Source organism: Paramisgurnus dabryanus, chromosome 5, assembly GCF_030506205.2.
Source record: "Paramisgurnus dabryanus chromosome 5, PD_genome_1.1, whole genome shotgun sequence".
In the NCBI taxonomy this organism is placed as follows: domain Eukaryota; kingdom Metazoa; phylum Chordata; class Actinopteri; order Cypriniformes; family Cobitidae; genus Paramisgurnus; species Paramisgurnus dabryanus.
In genome coordinates, this window is record NC_133341.1 from 728,623 (window position 1) to 736,468 (window position 7,846).

Genomic DNA, 7,846 nt, shown 5'->3' on the forward strand with positions numbered 1-7,846 from the left:
TAAGTTTGACGAAGATACAGCCTAAAATCTGTTTTTTTGCGCTATACGTAAAATTTGTTGACACGCTATACGACAACGGATTGGTTTATCGAAATTCTTTTAATAACTTTTTGCCGTGAGGGTCTATAGATGCTACATACCAATTTTCGCGGCAATCGGGTAAAAACTCTAGGACGAGTTCGCAAAAGTAGGTTTTACGAATAATTCAAAATGGCGGAAAAATTTTCATTACGGAAAATGACGTCATAGGGTCCAATCGAATCGTATTGAGCCAAGGAATCAGAGGATACAAGAATTTAGTGTCTAGGACTTACGGGTCAGAAGTTATAAGCAAATACATAAGTGCAAATTTGGACTGTTGGTGGCGCTAGCGGGTTAGAGATACAGACTTCAAATTTGCTGTGGAGACTTTTTGGACAGTCCTCTATCAGTGTGCCAAATTTCATAACTTTCCTATGTACGCTGCTATAGGCTGCCATAGACCGCAATGGCGGAGGAAGAAAAAGAAAAAGAAAAAAAAGAAAACTAACAGATACAATAGGGGTCTTCGCCCATTCTGGGCTTGACCCCTAAATATAGCTGCAAGCAGCAATGCCGGGTTCAAGCCGAAAATGGCACAGAAGGGTGTAAAGTTGAGTTTGGATAAGAATACTAAAGAACCTAGGTAAACCTCATGATTTCAAATGAAAAAAACGCAAAAGTAATCAACAAAAATTATCTATGTTCTTCTCTTATGCAATCGTCCTTCTGTTATTGACAATCATGGAACATTAGAGCACTGAAGGACATGTGAGTGATGTATGCAGTGGCATAACATGGGTCACAACATGTTACAACAAGTTAAATCAGTCAAAAGAGACCATCCCCATGTCTCTACGATGTTCTGATGCAGAGAAAAAGCTCTTTCAAAAACAGTTGATTAGGTAATCTCATTGGTTGCTAGAGAGTAGATTCACATCCACCAGTGATAATAGTCCAAGCCATGAAATGAAGAATCCACGATGACTTATGATTTTAGATGTGTTGTTGCAGTAGTTTTAGGCAAAAATTGCTATTTTCTATCTCCAAGCCACTAGGTGGCACTATGACAAAATTGTGCATGCAACCTCAGGGCATGACTGCGTTACATTTAGCTAGTTTTCTGACTATACACTTTAGTTCAGCAAAGAAATAGTTGTATGACCATAGGGCTTGCTTGATATGAATGGTTTTGTCCAATTATAAGGCCACCTAGTGGTGAAGGAATACCAATGTTTTTGTGTGACCTCAGACTCTGCTCGTACATCAGCGTATCAAATCTGGTGAAAAAATCTCTTTTCGTTGCGAAGTTATAACCATTTATGTGTAAAAAACACAAAATTCAAAGGTAATTTCTCGGTTTTTGCAATTTTCGGCCATTTCTGATGAAAATTTTAATATAACGCCAATAGAACTTTTTGTTCAGAAGGTAATGCAATATTCTTCCTATGGTGTTTTCGAGTCGATCAGAATAACGCTAGCGAAGATATTCGCGCTTGTTTTTTAAGTGCTGTTTTGCTGCGCAGGGCTAACCGTAAGGCGAAATCTGGCATGTTTGGTATCGTTGGACTCGGCGACTACCCAGGACTCCTAAAAATCAAGTCCCGTCAAAATACGTTTATCACAGCCAAAGTTATAGACGTATAAAACATTCGTCTGGCCAGTAGGTGGCGCTGCGACGAAACTGTGCATGCACCCTCAGTTCATGACTGGCATCACAAGTACCAAGTGTCGTGTCAATAGGCCTAAGTTTGACGAAGATACAGCCTAAAATCTGTTTTTTTGCGCTATACGTAAAATTTGTTGACACGCTATACGACAACGGATTGGTTTATCGAAATTCTTTTAATAACTTTTTGCCGTGAGGGTCTATAGATGCTACATACCAATTTTCGCGGCAATCGGGTAAAAACTCTAGGACGAGTTCGCAAAAGTAGGTTTTACGAATAATTCAAAATGGCGGAAAAATTTTCATGACGGAAAATGACGTCATAGGGTCCAATCGAATCGTCTTGAGCCAAGGAATCAGAGGAAACAAGAATTTCGTTTCTAGGACTTACGGATCAAAAGTTATAAGCAAAAACATAAGTGCAACTTTGGACTGTTGGTGGCGCTAGCGGGTTTGAGATAGAGACTCCAAATTTGCTGTGGATAATATTTGGACTGTCCTTTATCAGTGTGCCAAATTTCATAACTTTCCTACGTACGGTTCTATGGGCTGCCATAGACCGCAATGGCGGAAGAAGAAGAAGAAGAAGAAATATAGCTGCAAGCAGCGATACCGGGGTCAAGCCAAACATGACAAAAAATGATTCATACGTGATGACTGTCATGATTTAAGATCTAAGTTTGCATTAGTTTTATGAAAAAAAGCAATTGTTTCGTATCTTGAGACCACTAGGTGGCACTGTGCCGAAAGAATAGATGGTGCCTCAGGTCATGACTGTGATGACACATACCAAATTTAGTGTAAATACAATAAAGTGATACGGAGATATAGCCTTAAATGACTTGACCACTAGGGGGCACTGACCAAAAAATAAATTGTGACTCAGGTCTTGATTGTGATGACACCCACCAAATTTGGTGTAAATACAATAAAGAGATGCAGAGATATAGCCTTAAATGACTTGACCACTAGGGGGCACTGACCAAAAAATTAATTGTGACTCAGGACTTGATTGTGATGACACCCACCAAATTTGGTTTCAATACGACAAAGAGATGCAGAGATATAGCTTCAAATCTCTTGACCACTAGGGGGCACCGGAAAGTTTACAAGTCCTCCCAGAACATGTTGCTGATGAACCATACCAAGTTTCATAACAATACGCAATTGCGTTTCTGAAATACTTGAACTTAAAGAAAAATTCAAAATGGCCGACACACAAAATGGCCGACCAAAAACCATTTGGTATCGTTTGACTCGCCATGCCTCACGAAATCTAACAAGACCAGTCTCATAATTTTACATTCAAATTTGCAGTAGTCATAAGCAAAAATAGACATTTTTTATATCTCGTGACCAGTAGGGGGCAGTGTGACGAAACGGTGCATGCACCCTCAGGTCATCACTGTTATGACATATACCAAGTCTCATATTAATACGCAAAAGTTTTGCGAAGATACAGGCTCAAACACATTTTGGCATGCTCGCACTCGCATTCTTTGATGCGTTATACGAGAACGGATAGGTCTAACGAAAATCTTTTGATAACTTTTTGTCTAGAGTGTCTCTAGATGATGCATACCAAAAATCAAGCCAATCACACAAGCGCTCTAGGAGGAGTTCGAAAAAGTAGGTGTTCAATACAATTCAAAATGGCCGACAGGAAGTAGGTTTGCTCAGACATATTTGGTACAGTCGGACTCAGCATGAGCCAAGGAATCAATAGAGTGAAGTCTTATGTCATAGTGGCAATTTAATCAAATGACATAAAGATTAAAAAATTTTTTTTAGATATCCTGACCACTAGGTGGCGCCGTCCTAAAGATTTATAGGTGCGCTCAGAACATGTCACTGATGAACCATGCCAAATTTCGTAGCGATACGCCATTCTGTTTGTGGAATACTGAACTTAATGAGAAAATTCAAAATGGCTGACACCCAAAATGGCCGACCGAAAACCGTTTGGTATCGTTTGACTCGGCATGCTTCAAGGAATCTAACAAGACCACCTTCATGATTTTAGACTCAAGTTTGAAGTAGTTATAAGCGAAAATAGGCATTTTTCGAATCTCGTGACCACTAGGTGGCGCTGTGACGAAACGTTGCAGGCACCCTCAGGTCATGACTGTAATGACATATACCAAGTTTCATGTCGAAACAGTAAAGTTTTACGAAGATAAGGCCTCACGTCCGTTTTGGCGTGCTCGCCGCCATATATGTTGTCAATTTATATGAGAACGCATTGGTCTATCAAAAAGCTTTTGATAACTTTTTGTCTTGGGTGTCTCTAGATGCTACATACAAAAGGACATGCAAATCGGACAAACGGTCTAGGAGGAGTTCGAAAAAGTAGGTTTTACGAAAAATTCAAAATGGCGGAAAGATGTGCATGACACAAATGACATCAATGTGTGCATTTGAATCATCATGAGCCAAGGATTCAGAGGAAACAAGAATTTAGTTTCTATGACTCACGGGTCAGAAGTTATGAGCATGAACATAAGTGGATTTTTGGACTGTTGGTGGGGCTAGAGGGTTTGAGTCAGACACACCAATGTTGCTATAGTAACTTCTAAGACTGTCCTCTACATGTTTGCCAAATTACATAACTTTCCTACGTACGGTTCTATGGGCTGCCATTGACTTCAATGGCGGAAGAGGAAACATAATAATAATAATAATAATAATAATAATAATAATAATAATAAGAAAACTAACAATAACAATAGGTGTCTACGCCACTTCGTGGCTTGACCCCTAAATATAGCTGCAAGCATGGATACCTGGGTCAAGCCAAACATGGCAAAAAATGATTCATATGTGATGACTGTCATGGTTTAAGATCTAAGTTTGCATTATTTTTATGAAAAAAAACATTTTTTTCGTATCTTGAGACCACTAGGTGGCACTGTGCCGAAAGAATAGATGGTGCCTCAGGTCATGACTGTGATGACACATACCAAATTTAGTGTAAATACAATAAAGCGATACGGAGATATAGCCTTAAATGACTTGACCACTAGGGGGCACTGACCAAAAAATAAATTGTGACTCAGGTCTTGATTGTGATGACACCCACCAAATTTGGTGTAAATACAATAAAGATATGCAGAGATATAGCCTTAAATGACTTGACCACTAGGGGGCACTGACCAAAAAATAAATTGTGACTCAGGTCTTGATTGTGATGACACCCACCAAATTTGGTGTAAATACGATAAAGAGATGCAGAGATATAGCTTCAAATCTCTTGACCACTAGGGGGCACCGGAAAGTTTACAAGTCCTCCCAGAACATGTTGCTGATGAACCATACCAAGTTTCATAACAATACGCAATTGCGTTTCTGAAATACTTGAACTTAAAGAAAAATTCTAAGTGGCCGACTCACAAAATGGCCGACCAAAAACCATTTGGTATCGTTTGACTCGCCATGCCTCACGAAATCTAACAAGACCAGTCTCATAATTTTACATTCAAATTTGCAGTAGTTATAAGCAAAAATAGACATTTTTTATATCTCGTGACCAGTAGGGGGCAGTGTGACGAAATGGTGCATGCACCCTCAGGTCATCACTGTTATGACATATACCAAGTCTCATATTAATACGCAAAAGTTTTGCGAAGATACAGGCTCAAACACATTTTGGCGTGCTCGCCCTCGCATTCTTTGATGCGTTATACGACAACGGATAGGTCTCCCGAAAATCTTTTGATAACTTTTTGTCTAGAGTGTCTCTAGATGATGCATACCAAAAATCAAGCCAATCACACAAGCGCTCTAGGAGGAGTTCGAAAAAGTAGGTGTTCAATATAATTCAAAATGGCCGACAGGAAGTAGGTTTGACTCAGACGTATTTGGTACAGTCGGACTCAGCATGAGCCAAGGAATCAATAGAGTGAAGTCTTATGTCATAGTGGCAATTTAATCAAATGATATAAAGATTAAAAAAATTTTTTTACATATCCTGACCACTAGGTGGCGCCGTCCTAAAGATTTATAGGTGCGCTCAGAACATGTCACTGATGAACCATGCCAAATTTCGTAGCGATACGCCATTCTGTTTGTGAAATACTGACCTTAATGAGAAAATTCAAAATGGCCGACACCCAAAATGGCCGACCGAAAACCGTTTGGTATCGTTTGACTCGGCATGCTTCAAGGAAACTAACAAGACCACCTCCATGATTTTAGACTCAAGTTTGAAGTAGTTATAAGCGAAAATAGGCATTTTTCGAATCTCGTGACCACTAGGTGGCGCTGTGACGAAACGTTGCAGGCACCCTCAGGTCATGACTGTTATGACATATACCAAGTTTCGTGTCGATACAATAAAGTTTTGCGAAGATAAGGCCTCACGTCCGTTTTGGCGTGCTCGCCGCCATATATGTTGTCAATTTATACGAGAACGCATTGGTCTATCAAAAAGCTTTTGATAACTTTTTGTCTTGGGTGTCTCTAGATGCTACATACCAAAGGACATGCAAATCGGACAAACGGTTTAGGAGGAGTTCGAAAAAGTAGGTTTTACGAAAAATTCAAAATGGCGGAAAGATGTGCATGACACAAATGACATCAATGTGTGCATTTGAATCATCATGAGCCAAGGATTCAGAGGAAACAAGAATTTAGTTTCTAGGACTCACGGGTCAGAAGTTATGAGCATGAACATAAGTGGATTTTTGGACTGTTGGTGGCGCTAGAGGGTTTGAGTCAGATACACCAATGTTGCTATAGTAACTTCTAAGACCGTCCTCTACATGTGTGCCAAATTTCATAACTTTCCTATGTATGGTTCTATGGGCTGCCATTGACTTCAATGGCGGAAGAACAAGAAGAAGAAATATAGCTGCAAGCAGCAATACCGGGGTCAAGCCAAAAAGGGCACAGAAGGATGTAAAGTTGCGTTTGGATAAGCAGACTGAAGAACCTAGGTAAACCTAATGATTTCAGATGAAAAAATGCAAAGGTAATCAACAAAAATAATCTATATTCTTGTCTACTGCAACTGTCCTTCGGTTATTTACAATCATGGAACATTAGAGCACTAAAGGACATGTATGTGATGCTTACAGTGGGCAAACATGGGTCACAACATGTTACAACAAGTTAAAAGAGTCAAAAGAGACCATCCCCATGTCTCTGTGATGTTCTGATACAGAGAAAAAGCTCTTGCAAAAACAGTTGATAACGTATTCTCATTGGTTGCTAGAGAGTAAATGGACATCCTCTAGTGATTATAGTCAAAGCCATGAAAGGAATAATCCATGATGACTCATGGTTTTAGATGTGTTGTTGCAGTAGTTTTAGGCAAGAAATGCCATATTCTATCTCAAAACCAGTAGGTGGCGCAATGACAAAAGTCGTGCATGCAACCTCAGGTCATAAATGTGTTACATCTAGCTAGTTTTATGACTATACACTTTAGTTTAGTGAAGAAACAGTTGTATGACCATAGGGTGGCTTGATTTCAAAGGTTTTGTTCAATTATAAGGCCAACTAGTGGTGCAACCATACAATTTTTTTTGTGTAGCCTCAGACTGTGGTCGTACATCAGCGTATCAAATATGGTGAAAAAATCTCTTTGCGTTACAAAGTCATAACCATTTATGTGTAAAAACACAAAATTTAAAGGTAATTTTTCGTTTTTTGCAATTTTCGGCCATTTCTGATGAAAATTTTAATATAGTGACAATAGAACTTTTTGTTCAGAAGGTAATGCAATATTCTTCCTATGATGTTTTCGAGTCGATCAGAATTACGCTCGCGGAGATATTCGCGCGTGTTTTTTAAGTGCTGTTTTGCTGCGCAGGGCTAACCGTAAGGCGAAATCTGGCATGTTTGGTATCGTTGGACTCGGCGACTATTCAGGACTCCTAAAAATCAAGTCCCGTCAAAATACGTTGATCACAGCCAAAGTTATAGGTGTAAAAAACATCTGTCTGGCCACTAGGTGGCGCTGCGACGAAACTGTGCATGCACACTCAGTTCCTGACTGGCATCACAAGTACCAAGTGTCGTGTCAATAGGCCTAAGTTTGACGAAGATACAGCCTAAAATCTGTTTTTTTGCGCTCTACGAAAATTTTGTTGACGCGCTATACGACAACGGATTGGTTTATCGAAATTCTTTTGATAACTTTTTGCCGTGAGGGTCTCT